The sequence below is a fragment of the Sus scrofa genome, chromosome 3, assembly GCF_054392235.1.
Source record: "Sus scrofa isolate SSC_HxYL_T2T_F1_AM1 chromosome 3, Sscrofa_HxYL_maternal_Yorkshire_Landrace_v2.0, whole genome shotgun sequence".
NCBI classification, from domain to species: Eukaryota; Metazoa; Chordata; class Mammalia; order Artiodactyla; family Suidae; genus Sus; species Sus scrofa.
Genome location: NC_139385.1, coordinates 13436479 through 13454424, shown reverse-complemented (window position 1 = coordinate 13454424; position 17946 = coordinate 13436479). Strand labels below are relative to the sequence as shown.

The 17946-nt window shown below is 41.4% G+C and overlaps 1 long non-coding RNA gene across 3 annotated transcripts in view; it reads right to left on the bottom strand.

The window, feature by feature from the left end:
- The window catches only part of LOC146404399 (uncharacterized), an 87345-nt gene that overhangs the window by 20658 nt on the left and 48741 nt on the right, over positions 1-17946 (bottom strand). The window contains exons 2-4 of one of the 3 annotated variants that reach the window (XR_014840375.1): positions 14821-15047; positions 13917-14040; positions 1925-1977 (exon numbers count right to left, since the gene is read on the bottom strand). This is a non-coding gene — a long non-coding RNA (uncharacterized LOC146404399). Of the gene's footprint in view, positions 1-1924; positions 1978-13916; positions 14041-14820; positions 15048-15357; positions 15408-17946 lie in introns of all 3 variants that reach the window. The other 2 variants (XR_014840376.1, XR_014840374.1) reach the window with 2 other exon arrangements.

Sequence of the window (17946 nt, the reverse complement as noted above, 5' to 3'; positions counted from 1 at the left end):
GCCCACGCCAGAGCCACAGCAACGTGGGATCCGAGCCGAGTCTGCAATCTACACCACAGCTCACGGCAACGCCGGATCGTTAACCCACTGAGCAAGGCCAGGGATGGAAACCGCAACCTCATGGTTGCTAGTCAGGTTCGTTAACCACTGAGCCACGACAGGAACTCCTCGATAAGTTTTAGTAAAAAAAAAAAAAATTACATATTATATGGGAGTTCCCATCGTGGCTCAATGGTTAACGAATCCGACTAGGAACGATGAGGCTTCGGGTTCCATTCCTGGCCTGGCTCAGAAGGTTGAGGAGCCGGCGTTGCCATGAGCTGTGGTGTAGGTCGCAGACACAGCTTGGATCCTGAGTTGCTGTGGCTGTGGTATAGGCCGGCAGCTGTAGCTCCAATTGGACCCCTAGCCTGGGAACCTCCATATGCCGTGGGTGCAGCCCTAAAAAGACAAAAAGACGAAAAAAATTAAAAAAAAAATTACACATTATAAAACCACCCTGAAGACAAGATTGCAATAACTTACAACATAAAGATTAGGCTAAACATTAATTTATCTTTTAGAAAATAATAAACATACCCAGAAGGGATTAAGAGTTTATAAAATTTCTTCTAGTTCAAGACCTATATTTAACATTTTTGGTAAATGACAGAGCTGGGGCTTGAACCGGTTTTGTTGACTACATTCTTCAGCTCAGTTTTCTGGGAGCAGGCATCTCCCAGGCAATTGCATGTAATAAAGTAATCAATTAAATGTTGTTGATGATAAATCAGAAAATTGCTGAGCTTCTTAGGAAATAAGGTGAATAAAAACAACTTCTGGACAGCAAAAAATAAGCAACATTACTAAGCAAATTTTTTTCACTTTAGACTAGTGGAGGCAATGCATTTTTGAAAAAAGTTCAACTAAAACACACCCTATGATGCTCAGCGTCCTTTTGGAGATTCATTCCCCCTGATTTGTCACCAATAAGGCCTTTTATTGACAAATTACATTAAAAAAAAATCTTTTCAAATCCTCACACAGATTTACTTACCTACCTGGCACATACATTTACACATACATTTACAACCTAAATACTTTTTTGTGTCCTTCTGAAGGTTGTCTCCAGTCTCAGTCCTCTTTTGTTGTTTTCACTTTAGATTTTAAGACTTGTCTTTCAAATTATCTAACCAGTGGGAAGTTTTTTTATTTGTTTGTTTGTTTTTGTCTTTGGTCCTTTCAGGGCCACACCAGCAGCACATGGAGGTTCCCAGGCTAGGGGTCGAATCGGAGCTGTAGCCGCCGGCCTACACCACAGCCACAGCAATGCCAGATTCGAGCCGTGTCTGGGACCTACAACACCGCTCACCGCAATGCCGAATCCGAACCCACTGAGCGAGGCCAGGGATCAAACCCCCAACCTCATGGCTCCCAGTAGGATCCGTCTCCGCTGCGCCACAACAGGAACTCCCTAACCAGTGGAAGTTTTGTACACTCTTTACCTTTTCTTTCTCTGTTCTTTCCAAGAGTAATTCTTCATAGCCTGACTGATCTTGTTTACTTGCTAATGCAAATGACACATTTAATTCTGACCATTTTTGTTTTACTATATCTTTTCTATTGTCTGACTCTTTCCTTACCTTAATTTCCAAAATGATTCTCCCTATTTTTTTCTAAATATCTGTCTTTTATCTATATCCTTAAATTATTATATCCCTTATAGATAGATCTCTGAGTAATCACACAAATCTTTCACCCATTGATAAAGTGCTCTGAAATGTGTTGCATTTTTAGTACTTTCCCATGTTAAAAGATTTAAAGAGTCTATATTTATACTTTATAATATCAATTCTCTATATACAATTGAAGAAACCAGGTTTTGTTTTGTTTTTTCTATGTGGATAACTTCCATCTCATCTACTTGAAATTTACAAAAAATTACCTTACTTCTATCCACCAGAACTCCTCAGAAGCCCCAGGTCAAAATGCTGGCTCCTTCAGAAAACAAAAGAGAATTGAAGCTATCAGTGAGAAAAGAGTATGTATTACATGTATGTGTAACTGGGTCTCCTTGCTGTACAGTAGAAAATTGACAGAACACTGTAAACCAGCTATAATGGAAAAAATAAAAATCATTATAAATGAAAACAAGACAAAGAAATAGGAATGGTTAGAACTAACTGTCCCACGGACTACCAAAATCTTCCACATTTTTAAAAACACCAATGATATCTCCCTAGGAAAATTAAGGGGTGTTAATCTTAGGTGCCTTAGGTTTGACCATGAGTTTGACAGCTTCCTGATATCTAGCAGAAATATCAGGACTAAAGTTAGGACTTGACATGCTGTGTCTCAGAAAAAAGGAGACTGCCCATCATTTTTCTTTCCCTTCTTGTTCCTCTTCTTTCTTTTTCTCCTCCTCACTCCTTCCTTTCCCTGTTTCGCTTCCTCTTCTCTCTTGTACCTTATCACTTCTTTCTCCCAGGACTCAGAAATAGGGCTGATTCTAGCAGAATTGTTGTGAAGGTAAACTTTTAATAGTTAAACAGACTTTTATGGGCCACTTTTGGAGCTTAGCCACCAGTTATCACATTGCTGCTGTGGGAAAGTACTTCCCAGCTACGAAGGCAAACAAAGAAAACAATCAGGGAAAAGAAGGAACACAAACTTATTTGGAAATGGGAAACTGACTTTTTGTTGTTGTTTTTCATGCTTGGACCCTACATTCTCTTTTCAAGTCTTTGCTCTCTGCAACCAAATATTTATGCTTTACATTTCTTCAAAACCAGGCAAGCCTTTCAGTAAATGTTTTGGAATTGCACTCAAATCTGCTTCTATGTGGGGTGCACCGTTGTTACTCTCCTCTCTCTTACTCATCGTCGAATCTGATTTTACTCCATCTTCTGGACTGTTCTCCTTTAGCCAGATTCATTGTGCCGTCAATTTTGGCCTCAGCTTTTATTGCAGGGGTCACTTTTGTCCTTCTGTTCCCACTGCAGCACATCAATCCTTGTCATGGCCTTCTTCTGGGCACACAAGTCCAATCCCCTTGTCATATCAATATGAATAATTTTATGTCCACTCATTATCTTTTTAGCACTTTGAAGTACCATCTCTATCTGCTGCTGACCACCTTATTTTTTTTTAACATGTATTAATTTTTAATTTTTAAGACATTTCACTTCCTCTTGACATCATTTCATTTGATGAAAGGGGTGTACCTGAAAGAAGTTCTTTTTCTCTGTTGGTTAAAGTGGACATTTCTCTCTGGTGATTTTTTTTTTTTTTTTTTTTTTTTTTTGTCTTTTTGTCTTTTGTTGTTGTTGTTGCTATTTCTTGGGCCGCTCCCGCGGCATATGGAGGTTCCCAGGCTAGGGGTTGAATCGGAGCTGTAGCCACCGGCCTACGCCAGAGCCACAGCAATGCAGGATCCGAGCCGCGTCTGCAACCTACACCACAGCTCACGGCAACGCCGCATCGTTAACCCACTGAGCAAGGGCAGGGACCGAAACCGCAACCTCATGGTTCCTAGTCGGATTCGTTGACCACTGCGCCACGACGGGAACTCCTCTCTGGTGATTTTTAACTGTTCCAACAGACTCCACTGTACTCATCCTCCACCCGTTTCCTTCCATCCCTTCTTATCACTCCCTTCCACACAGTGGTCTCTCTTTCTTGGCCCTTTCCTTTTGAAGAAAACTTTTCACGCCCCCACGCGTGTTTTCCACCAGAGTTTTGGTCCTTATTAGTGTCAGGACAGCACCAGCTCTTTCCTCCAGAACGATACATACGAAGACCTATGACAGTCACTTGAAACGTTCTGCAAAAAACCTCCTTCGCTTGTGTTAATGTGCTACCCCGGCATGTCTGACTCCAACAATAATGTCAAGCCTGGACAGGAGCACTAAGATCTTGGGCCACCGAAAGCTCAGGAAGGTGTTAGTGTCTTTCCCCAGCTGTTCTCACCTTGCTTCAGTAGGAAGTGGAGTAGTGATTTCTTCCCTGGAACCTGTGCCCATCAATAATGTTGAGGGTTGCATGAGCTTTTAAGCTGTAAAATGATAGCCTCCTGGGGCCAACAGAGAATGGAAAAGGTCAAGGACTAGGGAAGTATGGAATGTTTTGTTTGCTTAAATGCCAAGATGGGGAAAGGCAAGACTTGCTTTCCGTATTAAGGGTGACCATGTACTGCTGGAGATGGGAAGTAGGAGGATCATAGGCATTCTGAATACAGGAGACAAAATGGTAAAGAGATAGAGGCAGAATTCCCTTTTCAGATCTCTCCTCTAGCAATAAACTGTCTTTTTATCTCTTTGTCTTTGATTCTCAAGTGTAGTTTATAATGGCCTTCACTTTCTGTTTAAATAACACTATGACTCAATAGTGTATTACCAAAGTTGATTGCCGCTAAAGTCTTTACCTTAATGTACACTCAAGTACTGTTTAATGATATCCCAGTACGATACTACGTGCTGATAGGCCTTAGTTATGGTTATTTTATTCCTAATTAGCACATTAATTTAGGTTTTTATATTATACACACACGTATTCCATTTAAAAGTCTTTTTTTTCCCTTTTATTCAAAATAAATGAGGCATTGTTTTCCATTTTAGGTGTTTGTTTATTTATTGTCCTTTCTTTCCTTTTTTTTTTTTTTTTTTTTTTAGGGCCTTACTTGCAGCATGTAGAAATTCCAAGGCTACGTGTCGAATCGAACCTGCCACTGCCAGCCTACACCACAGCTTGCGGCAATGCCAGATCCTTAACACACTGAGCGAGGCCAGGGATCGAACCCGAATCCTCACGGATACTAGTTAGGTTTGTAACCCGCTGAGCACAAAGGAAACTCCCTGAATTGTATCTATTAGGCACACACCATGTGCATTTCACATTCATTATGTATCGAGTGCCTAGCAAATTGCGTGGCAATCCCTTCTGAAAAAAAAATAGCTTTGTTGAGATTTAATTCACATACCATACAGTTCTCCCATTTAAAGTATATGATTCAATGTTTTTTTCATATATTTAGTGTTGTACAACCATCACCACAATAGATTTTAGAATTCTATCACCCCATAAAGAAACCCCACACCCCTTAGTTGTCACCTCCCAGACTCCTTCCCCGACTCCCTTACAGTTTTAGCCAACCACTAATCTAGTTTCCATCTCTATTGACTTGCCTATTTTGCACATTTCATATGAATGGAATCATATAATAAACGGTTTTTTGCAACTGGCTTCTTTCATTTAGTATAATGTTTTTAAGGTTCATCCACATTGTAGCATGTATCAATAGTGTGGTCTTTTTCATGGCCAGGTAATATTCCAGTGTAGGGATGTACCACGTTTTTTAATCCATTCATTACACTTACAATTGCTTCCACTTTTTGGCTCTTATAAATAATGTTGCTATGAACATCCATGCATGTTTTTATATAGTCATATGTTTAATTTCTCTTGCATATATACTTAGGAGTAGAACTGCTGATTCATATGATAACTCTATGCTTAACCTTTTGAGGAACTACCAGACTATTTTCCAAAGTGGCTGCATCATTTTATATTCCCACCAGAAGGGTATGAAGTTTTCCCTTTCTCCACATCTTCACCAATACTTTTTATTTTCTTTCTTTTTAATTATAGCCAGTCCAGCAGACATGTAGTGGTATCTGATCATGGTTTTGATTTGCATTTCTCTGATGGCTAATGATACTGAACATCTTTTCAATTGCTTATCGGACATTTGTATATCTTTGGAGAAATGTCTACTTAGATCCTTTGTGCCTGGCACATTTTAAACACTCATTGGATTTCTCAAATAATTAGATTAATTATAAAATTTAATTACCACTGAAACCAAGTTAAATAGATTTTATTATCTCAGTTTTGAAGACAAGGATTAGAAGGTGAAATGATTTACACAAGGCCACATTGAAGGTCAGTTATTCAGGCCTTTGGATTCAGCCTTGCTACTACTGGGGCCAAAACACTTTGGGTGATGCTCTTACCATTTATCTGCAAAGAACACAGTCACTGTGAGTAAGTGCCACTGATAATAGCTACTTTATATCTTCCCACCAACTCCCATAAAAGGCTGAAAATCAGAATACTTGTACTTGGCCTTGAATTAATCTATCTGTTCAGTACATTTCATTCTTGAGTTAATTTGTTAGCCGTCTTTTTTTTTTTTGGTTAGTTTTTCAAGGCACATTTTAAGTGATTACAAACTGAATTATTTAGTTGGTTTCAGAGATAAGACGCAAAGAGATCAGTTGAGTCCCATTTTATTTTACTTTCAGCATTTAGAGGAAGACCCTTCTTAGCACTGTCAAAGGTCACTTAGAAAGTATATATTTATTTTCTGACCAAAGAGTAACGTTACTGGCATTCATAACAGTCTTTACTTTAAAAACAGTATACATTATGAATTTCTAGTGCCTAGCCCTATAAAGGAAAAGAATACTCTTTCAAGACTGAGTTATCAGGAGTTCCTGTCATGGCTCAGCAGTTAATGAACCCAACTAGTATCCATGAGGACATGGGTTCAACCCCTGGCCTTGCTCAGTGGGTTAAGGATTCATTGTTACCATGAGCTTCGGTGTAGACTGCAGATGTAGCTCAGATCCTGCGTTGCTGTGGCTGTGGCGTAGGCTGGCAGCTTCAGTTCCAGTTGGATCCCTAGCCTGGGAACTTCCATATCCCGTGGGTGTGGCCCTAAAAAAAAAAAAAAAAAAAACTGAGTTATCAGAGTTCCTGCTATGGCTCAGCGGAACTGACTAGTATCCATGAAGATGAGGGTTCAATCCCTGGCCTTGATCAGTGAGTTAATGATCTGGTGTGCTGCCGCAAGCTGCAGCATAGGTAGCAGACTCAGCTCGGATCTGGCCCTCTGATTCATTGCCTAGCCTGGGAACGTCCATATGCCTCATGTTTGGCCCTAAAAAGCAAAACAAACAAACAAAAGTTTGAATTATCTTCGTATAGGTAATTTCTTTGGCAAACCCCATCTAATGCCCCCAAACATTGATGAATCATTTCTGGCTCACCCCTTCACCCTCCTGTGTGTTACTTCCTCTTCCTACTGAAGTTCTAGAAGGGTGGTGGTTTTTCCCTGAGTTACAGAGTTTGCTGCAAGCAGTGCTAAGTTCAATCAGCAGCAGCCAGGCTGGGTTTGTTGCCCCAGAAGTGGCACGACAACGTTCCATGTTTTCTGCCCTGCTGCCTGCCTACAGGGGCTGAACTATACAGATGAGCAGCCCTGGAAAGCTGCCAATGTAAATGAACGGAAACTCGTCATATGCTTACATTGCACCATTGACTCAGGTGCTAAACTGAATCCAGGTCCGATTTTACCTCCTCTGGCCTTTCACTAAACATTAAAGGACAGGAGAGTTCCCCTTATGGCTCAGGGGAAAGGAATCCAAATAGTATCCATGAGGATGTGGGTTTGATCCCTGGCCCTGCTCAGTGGGTTAAGGATCTGGCATTGCCATGAGCTGTGGTGTAGGTCGCAGACAGTGCTTGGATTTGGCATTGCTGGGGCTGTGGCACAGGCCAGCAGCTGCAGCTCCTGATGGGACCCCCAGCCTGGGAACTTCCATATGCTGTGAGTGTGGCCTAAAAAAAAAAAAAAAAAAAGGCAATATTAAAGGACTACATAAAAAAAAAGGCAATATTAAAGGACTACAGTAGACTTTTTATGATGTGTACCAAGGTGCTCCTCTTACTATGGACTGGCTGTGTAGCAATGGGCTCTTTTCAAAGACCCAAGGTGTATTATTAGAGCTTTGTGTTTCTCCTGGATATATTAAAATTGCTTTAATCAAAATAAAACTCAGTTTCATTATAGGCCAAGCATGAGGAAAGCGATTTAACATCAGCATGCATAGGACACAGAGGATGGTCGTTTCCTGTGGGAAGATATTAGGGTGTTAAGTGCACTGCTCCAGGGGATGGTGTTAGATGATATTTTAGCTACTGATTCAGTCAGAATCCTGTGAGCTCTAGGATCACAAAACTGGCCAGTCTTAGAACTGGCTAGTACTTCGGAGGCCATCTCATCTAGCCTCTCATCCAATGGAAAGTTGTCTCAGTTATGACCCTAAGGAATGGCCATCTAGTGCTCCCTGAAATACGTCAGTTGATGGGGACTCCTTTCTTACATACAGGTGGTTCTATTTCACTGCTTGCTGGAAACTTCTGGTCCTTCGAATGTTCTTCCTTATCCTGAGATTTTCAGAATATTCCCAGATGTTTCTTTTCAAAGGAGGTCTTTTATTCCAACAATAATATTGTCAGAAAAGCAATTGGTACAGAAGATAAATCATTAAACTTCTCACTTTAAAATGTTCAATGGGTGGTGAAATGGCAAAATCCCAAAAGCTAACTCCCAAGCCAACCATAAACCAATCACTCCATCACATTCAATCTCTGGAATTTAAAGATGCTGAAAGCATGAATCCTGAGCACTTGTGTTACAGGAAGTGTGTGTTCTAGGTTCTTAGTCTAGGCAAGGTCTTAGACTAAAGTTTTACAAAGTTATGTCGTAATTACCAGTAACAGAATTTATGCTATAGATTAGAAATTTAATAGAAAACATTAAAAATGAGTTAAAATGCCTAATTCACTGTAATTTTGGCTGATGAACCTGGCTTTGTTCTTTGACAATATTTTGGTTTATTTTTGCTTATTATGGAAATTTTACTTTGACTTCAGACAAATTTATATACAAATTAGATTGACAGAGGATAGGATATATCTTTATCTTATTTTGTTTTAATCTCAAAAGATTTTAGGAAAGAATTCAATACTCCTTCCTAAACAAACTATGTTGAGAGATTATAATTTCTGGCATGCCTTTGCTTCTGCCTTTCACTTCTATAACAACAGTGAAATTACATTTAAAATTTTATTGCCGGGAGTTCATGCTGGTTTGCTCTGCAGACATCCTGTCCAGTTTGACATTGGTCCTAGCAAACATGTCCTGGTTTTACAATAAATTATATGGTCTCCCCCTTAAAGCTCATTTACTCCAATAGTCTCATCCTAGAAAGGCAAGAATTGAAGACTGGAGAGATGAAAGGGCCTTCCCAAGATCTCCCAGAGCAGGTTGGTAACTGAGCAGACAGGACCCAGAGTCCGCCACTCCTGCCTACAGCAGTGACACTAGTTCTTTGACCTAAGCAGGTTCCTCCCTTCCCAAATGATTGTTTGATTTCTGGGGGACATCTCGTGAGGCCCTCCAAGCCAGATTATAGCAGCGAGTTGACACCAGATTACAGTGATGAGCACTGACAGCCACGTCCCAGCTCTAGATCCGCCTTACGCCTGAACAGCAGTTTCAGACCATGCTTGTTTTCCCCCCACCCGTCTTCCCAGGCCAATTTCTTCCACACGAAAGACACTTTTATTTTACAAACTTTTAGCCACCGTGGCTCCCGTGTGAACCACCTCTAAGATCTTCACATCTCCTTTGACTCAGGTAACGCATGTCAGAAAATAACACTTCTAAGGGTGTGCCTAAATATTTGCTAATGCAGAAGTGAAAAAAGAAAGCTGGCTGATGATTTTAGGCTGAAGAGATGAACAACAATGGCCAGAAGGCGAGGTGCGAATGCACAAAGCTAACAGAAATGATGGCAGGGTTAGGCTTTGAGGCAGAGTGTTAATGGCTCAATTGCGGTGGGGGTCCCTGGTGTGAAGTGAAAACTCCTTATGTCAGTAATAGGGCAGAAGGTCTCACTTAATTAAACAAATCTTAGCCTTCCGAGCATAAGCCTAAAAAAAAAAAAAAATCACTTCTTGCCGATAGTTTCTTCCTCTTTGCCCTGACTTGGATTAATAACTAGTTTGATCTGCTATAACATTTACACGTATACACACGTCTTGCCACTAACAGGAAAAGCAGGAAATTTCCTTCAACACGTCCTTACTGTGTGTTTAGCCAGCCATCTGAGTCTGTTTCCCATGGCTGCAGCAAGGATGTATTGGTGGAGTGGACACCCACAAAGGAGGGATGGGGGGGCTTCCCTGTTCCCAGAAGCTACCACTGGAACCCAAACTGTCCTCTGATATCGCAGGCATTGCTTAGAGGTTGAAAAGGAAAGTGTGGTATGTGTGTGTTTTGCAGGCCTTTTTATTTCTCCAAATCAGTCAAATACAAGATTTGTTATATTGAGGGGGCTCAGTTGTTTAAACGATCACTGAGGATTAAAAGAATGCTGGAGCATCTAAACCCCTGATAGGTCACTAACTACTGTTGTGAGAGCAAATTTTTTCAGCTGCCCAACACTTCCACTGCCAAAGGGAGTAAGCACAGAATTGTCTTCTTTTCTGGGCTGTAATTAGGATTAAACTTCCCAACTGGAGGCAGAGTAAATAAAAAATTACATGTGTCTTTGTGCTGGCCATTTCCTCTGCCTGCAGAGTCTTTCACCCCCATCGCTTCCCATTGGCCAAGACCAAGCTCTTGACACTGAATCTTGATTTCCTCAGGTGGAAATTATCACTCCCTCTCTTGAAATCCTACAGCACTTTGTCTCTACCTAACGTTTATGACCTTATAATCCATATGCCTCATTGAGAGAAGATTTGTCTTATGCATTTTCATGCCCCTCAAAAAATCTAATGCTTTGCTTGGCATATAGTAGGTGCCTAGTAAATACGTATTGAATAAACAGTTAATAAATTGAAAATGTTTAGGAGGATATCAAGGATCTGGCATCGTCACTGGTGTGGCTGTGGTGACAGCTGTGGCATAGGTTGTATCCTTGGCCCGGGACTCTTTTTCTTTTTAGGGCTCCACCTGTGGCATATGAAAGTTCCCAGGCTAGGGGTCAAATGAGAGCTACAGCTGCCAGCCTACACCACAGCCACAGCAATGCTGGATCCAAGCCACGTCTCTGACCTACACCACAGATCTTGACAATGCCAGATCCCTAACCCACTGAACGAGGCCAGGGATCAAACCCACATCCTCATGGTTACTAGTCAGGTTTGTTTCCGCTGAGCCACAATGGGAACTCCGTGGCCAGGCCAGGGAGTTTTTGTACCATGGCCAAAAAAAGATGTCTAATAATAAGTGAGATGAATATTTCTTATTTCCTCTGAGTTCTTTTTTTTTTTTTTGTCTTTTTAGGGCCGCTCCCACGGCATATGGAGGTTCCCAGGCTTGGGGTCCAACTAGAGCTGTAGCCGCCAGCCTATGCCACAGCCACAGCAATGCGGGATCCAAGCTGCGTCTATGAACTACACCACAGCTCATGGCAACACCAGATCCTTAACCCACTGAGCGAGGCCAAGGATGGAACTCACATCCTCATGGATACTAGGCGGGTTTGTTAACCACTAAGCCACCATGGGAAGAGTTTGTTTATCTTTTTAGTCTTGTTGATACATAAAGGAGAATTCAAAGGAACTTTCCCTTAAGTGTTTCATAGGCCAGGGATGCTGGTGTTGTCATATGAAAACTACAAGCAACTCAGTTATTTGAGGTCATGTAGACAGTTTCCCATTCACCCTAAAAACATAACTAACCCAAGGCTGTTTTCTTTTCCTTCCTTTATTGTCTTTTTAAGGCTGCACCCACGGCACATGGAAGTTTCCAGGCTAGGGGCTGAATAAGAGCTGCAGCTTCTGACCTACATCACAGCCACAGTCACGCCAGATCCTTATTTCACTGAGTGAAGTCAGGGATCGAACCCGCATCCTCATAGATACTAGTCGAGTTTACCACTGCTGAGCCACAACGGAAACTGCCCAAGGTTATTTGTGCTCTTGAATGACTTTAGTTGAACCAGTGTGTTTAGCTTGGACATGTAAGATCTGGAAGATAGTCATAGTCCCTCTCATGTAGTAAGCAGAAAAATGACACTGTATATGTTCTTAGCTTTTGCATGATGCTTTTACCTGTTTCTTCTTGGTTTACTATTTTGTCAGTCTTTTAGGTAAGACTAGCATTTTTACCCTAATTAGACAATGACACATCATGATGCACTAATTTGTTAACCTATGTTCACAAATCATTTAATTACCACTGCTGGCTTTGATGTGCTGTTATTATTCAGTTATGGGAGTAAATGATTCGACAGCTAACAGGAAGACACTCATTATTTTCTGGGAGATGTTGTTGTTATTTTCAGTGTTTTAAAAACACTTTAATCAAAACTTTTAAGAAATCTGACATTGTTCTTATAATGGTAGTAAATAAATAGAGTATTCATTGCTGTAATGTGGACAATTATTTGGGGACCAAATCATAGCTTGTGAATTTCACAATGAATAGATTTCTCAAAAAAAAAAAAAGGATACACTTTTCTCTGTCTCTATTTTTTTTTTCGTGCTGATTCACAATCTCCCATGATGGTATAATTTTGTAATTTATAAAATGCAGCTTCTAATATTGATTTGTGAAGCACTGTGATGGCTAGGGATAAAGACAACAATCTCCTTCCTATCTGATGCTGTATAGTGTCACTCAAACCTTCTTGATCATTTAGTACTAATTCCATTTGGTAAGCACCCCAGGTCACTGCCACATCCTGGGAGCCGAAGGTACCTTGGGGTTCTTTTCTTGGCTTTTTGATGAGTAGGGAAACAAAGTTGCCAGGTGTGAATTCCCATCAGGTTTCACAACTGCTTCTGCTGATAGTTTGTATCCAGGATCAATAATATCATTATGCACTTATGTGCAAACATCAAAATTACTCTAAGTAATTAAGTTCACACCTTCCCTGTACTCTACCACTCATAACATATCCTAAGGAAGGGGGATGTGTGTCCTATTATTAAGAGAAATCTATATGACCTCGTAATGATAATACTGACCCACACTGTTGCCATATATCATATAACATACGCATGCTCAAATTGTTATTTATCTTTCAGATTCTTGTCGTTTCCCTTTGAGGACACTGCATTTCTCTAGGGCTGAGACTGTGCCTTCTACCTCTTGGAAAAGCATGTGTACAGCGTGGTAGGCTCTCAAAGAGATGTTTGAGATTGGTGAGCAATAAAAGTGATTTAGCAAATAAAGTAACCTTTTCCCTTGTAACTCAAGGTATGGGTTAAATTGTTCCTATTTTCCTACTAGGCCAAAATACCCTCTTCCTAAGCTTTTCCTGAGACTTTTAGGTGGCATTGCATGCTTCCTTGGAGTGAAAAGTCACTTTTTAACTATGCAAGAATACACCAAGTGAACACTAATCCAAGGCATAGAAATGCAGACCTTTGCTTCATCCCTTCCTTCTGTTAGGATTAAAGAAAAGCTGATCTGGTGGTATGTTTGTGTCCTCTTTTATCTGCTATCAATAGTCTGCTTTGCCCACATTTAGTTTCCTGACAGCTCGCATCTTCATTTCCCCCAGAACAGCCAGTGAAACGCTATGAGCAGGTAGGGTTGAAGAGAGCCATCTAACTCTTGTAGGTTTTGGTGGGAGGGCTCTCTAACAAGCTGTTTGTCCTCAATAGCATTAGGCATAATCTTTGATAACAATAGCAGGGTAATGGTGCCATGATTCCTTCAGACAAAGGCGCACAGACTGGGCCACCCTGCCAAAAGCCAGGCTGGGGCAGCCTGGAGTTAGGGGAAATGGCGTGGCTGCCCGTAATCACTAGTGAAGTACAAATATTTCAGTCAAGTGTTAAGTTTCCTTTGTTGGGAATAATTGACCTCCTGCAACTGTACTTGGAACCCCGCCCCCTTCTTTTTTTTTTTTTTTTTTTTGGCAGCGCCTTTGGCATGTGGAATTTCCTGGGGCCAGGGATCAAACCCAAGCCACAGCAATGACCTGAGCCATAGCAGTGACAACACTGGATCATTAACCTGCTGAGCCACCAGAAACTCCTGGAAACATCTTTGAATTATGCTTTTTAAAAATTCATGAGCCACTGCTTACAATAAGGGGACATTGTCTTTCCTGTTTTGGTCACCTTACCTGGTCTTTCAAAAAGGATGCTGATGCTTGTGGCTCCTGAGATGGCCTCATCAGAGGAGCCGACCGACCCGATCTGGTCTCTCTTGTGCCCCTTTCTTCTCCATGAGCTCCTCCTCCCAGGATCCTAATTTGAAGGCAAATGATGGTGTCAAAACATTTGACCTGTCTCTTCTCCAATGAAGGGAATGTTAACACAGCAGGGGACAGCTTTCACCTGCCCCCTAAACACAATTAAAATGATTGCTTCAGCTGTTAAAATCTAGTTTTCCTGTCTTTTTTTTTTTTTTTAGTAAAAGATAATTCCTCAGTCGAAACCAGCTAAATAAATAGATACTACCTATTAATAAATTTAGATGAAAGATTATTCTGGGTATTCTGAGGAAAAGAACAATCAGGATTCTTTATGTATTCTTTTTTATTTATGTAGTGGGGTTTTGACAATCTCCCGATTACTTCTTTCAATGTCATAAGCTGATCTGGGGCCCTTGCAGCTCGGTCTTATCTTTGAAAATGCTTATGTTTGGAAACTTTTCACAGATTAACTGAATTAGCTAGAGAATTTGCTAAACCTCTTGGTTTCAATTCAACTGAAAAATCTGCTTGCCACTGAAGATTTTCACTCTCTACGAATTTATGGATGGTGTTAACAGGGAGAGTTACTTGCAGTAGAGGGACTGAGATTCAGTCCACATATCTGAATCCTTAGAGAGGGGGTGATGGTTAAAATGCACATTCTCAGGCCCCCATTCAGGTTTCTGAATGAGCATCCTAGTTTAGCAGAACCTTAGACAAGGAACTCGGTGCCAGGCATTTATTTGGGGGTCTGAGGAAGGGAGACAGGGAAGGAAAGAAAAGGTATATTAATTAAATGAGAGAGTTATCACTGTAGGCAAGTGGGACTCACCTCAGAATTCTCCCACCTGTTAGCGAGGAAGCTGGAGAATTTATCTACCAACGCCTGTTCCTTGTTAGTCAAGAGTTTGCCCTTGGGAACATTAATTCCCTGACACTTCTGGCCTGCCTCATGGGTACACACAGCATGATTCTGTGACCAGAGAAAGCCAGCAGGCAGAGAACCACAGAGGTATGGAGGCAGGACGCTGTCTGTGTGCAAGGAAAGAGTCACAGAAGCTGTGGATAAAGAAGAAGGTGTGGTCAGGGCACCACATCCTACAATCAGAATCTCTCTGGACATGGGGCTTGGGAATCTTCATTTTTAGCCCCAAATGATTCTGCTATTCATAAAAATTTGAGAACCGCTGCTCTAAGAGGCAGGTGGATCAGGTCACCCCATGTTCAACTACCTTCAGAAAATCCAGAGTCCTCAGTAGGGCATGAGAGTCCTCCAGGGTCTGGCCTATTTCAGCCTCTACAGCAACATCTTCCACCCCACATTTCCTCCCCAGACTCTGGATCCAGCCATCAGATTGCTTGCAATTACCTGAAAACCAGGCTGTTTTTCACTTCTGCCTGGTGCTCCTAATGTGTCAGCTGCAAGTAACAGAAAACGTGACCAGCAGTGACTAAAACAAACAAGGATTTTTTTTTTTCTTTTTTGAAACAGCAGAAAGTCTGGAGATGGGCTGCTGCTGATTCTGGTTCCATAGCTCAGTAAAGTCTGACTCTTTTGGACTTTCCTTCAGGGTTTCAAGGGGCTGCTGCAACTCCAGGTATCATGTTTGTATTCCAGTCTGGAAGGAGTAACACCAACTAAAGAAAAGCTTTCCCAGAAGAACCAGCAGAATTCCCTTAATGCTTCATTGGCCAGAACTGTGCCACAAGGCTACAAGTAGCAGCAAAGCGGTAAGTAAATATTTAGCTATTCCAAGCTCTATGGAGGAGGCGGAAAGGCAGATGAGCGCTGGAAAATTGGAAATGGGTTTAGGTTAGCCCTTTCTCATCCTGTTTGCCTGAGGGATACCTATTTAACTTTCAAGACTTGTTTTTCCCCCACTAATATTTTATTTTAAAAATTTGCAAACTTTCAGGAAAACTGAAAGAAATGTACGGTGTACACACACATTCTTTCTGCCTAAAATCCACAACTGACATTTTACTATATTTGCTTTAACACATCTCTGTTCATCTATGCATTCCCCTATCCTTCCATCTGTCTTATTTTTTAATGCGATTCAAAGTAAGCTGCTGATATCAGTACACCACCACCCCGCAATACTTCGTTACGTACATCATTATCTGGAATTCACTATTGGCTTAGAGTTCTTTTTTAGGTAAAGCCTACATGCAATGAAAACACACAAATCTTAAGCATACCATTCAATGAATTTTGACAAATGCATATACCTGTATAACCAACCCCCTATCAAGATATGCAATATTACCATCAACCCAGAAAGTGCTCTCACATCCCTTCCTAGCCAAGGGAAGCCCCACCCACCCCACTCAAAGGCAACCACTGTTCTGATTTTTTCCACAGCAGATTAGTTTTGCTTGTTCTAGAACTTCACATAAATGGTCCCAAAACAGTATGTACTCTTTTATGTAAAGCTCAAGACACTTTGAGATGTTTAAAAATCAGCTCCTTTGAATATCTTTTGTACATGTACAGACTTTTGAAATAGCAACTGTAACTTTTTTTTTAACTTATTGTTTATCCATTTATCTTTCCCTTATACTCTGTGATTCCTTCAAGGGCAAAGATCTTTTCCATTCATCTTTGTATTCTTAGCACAGCTCCTACAGACATTTAATAAATGTCTGTTGAATGAGCTAATGAAGGAATGGATTAAAGTTACTGCGTGGTAGTAGCTTAATAGCAAAATTTAGTTCATTTCCCTTCTTTCTGTATAGCCCTTACCCCTATTTCATTAGAGTTAACTGCGTGGGCATCAGGCAGGGGTATGCCTCCGTCTCTCATGTAGCCTAGTGTTTAGCATATAGTACTTGGCACATTGCCTGCACTGTTTGGAAGGTATATATGTATGAATAATTTTCATTGTATAGCTGGGCTATAATGATTCTCCTCAGTGGGTCCTTTCTCATTAACAAGGGGATCCAAGAGCCTTTGCTGAGAATGGGAAGACAAGGTGATGCTTTGTCTTCCATGGACCACAGACTGTAGAGCTATGCACAGCTGTGGGAAACATATGTGCCATGTGAGCATATGCACAGCTCTGCTAGGTAAAGCAGGCAGAGTGGGTCTTTTCCTAGCCTTGACCATGACCATCCATTTACTTGCAGGCTATAAACCCTGTGGTGATGATGCATGCTGAAGTGCTAGTTGATCACTGAGATGGGGGCAGTAGGGGCTCCCAGTGTGTTTTTCATTTGAACTGGGAAATCTGGAGGTCTTCCACTCCATGGGAGGGGCATGCCCTGCTATGCTTCCAGGTAATTTGCATTTCTCCCTAATCCAAGTCCCATTCCTGGATTGCCCACTAAAACAGGGTACCACCCCCCTCCCCTGACCACCGCCAACTCCCACTCCATTGCCTCTGACCTCCACTTGGTAGGACTTCTTCATCCCATCCTCAGATTCTTCACTTTATGGAGAAAATAAATCCCAAAGTGAAATGCTTCTTAGGAGAGAGAGCTCTCTCCGAAAGAAGACTATGCATATTAGGCAATATCTAGCACCACATGTGTGAGGGTAAAAGCGGCAGTTTTCTTGGCTACTCCCTATCAGGTGGCATCCTCCCTTCCCAAGCACCATGCCCCCTTCTGCCCATCTTTTTACTAACCCTTGGGGAGCCAAGGTCCAGATTAGACCTGGCCTCACCTTGTCTTTTACACCAACAAGGATACATTCGCTTATTGACAGAACCTGGGTCCTGCTTAAGAAAACGGTCCTATAGCCAGTGGTAGTGACCTGAGCATCAGAAGTCCCAGCCCTGATTTTGCCATTGACTCTCTGTGTTACTTTAGCTAAGTCACATCCCTGTTCTGAGCCTCAGTTTCCCCAGCTAGGCAATGCCCCAGATTCCATCTAAAATCACTGCTAGGTCTAAAATTGCATGAGCTCTTCAAGAGTCAGGTTCAATCTGATGTGTCAAATTTAGGTTCCACATGA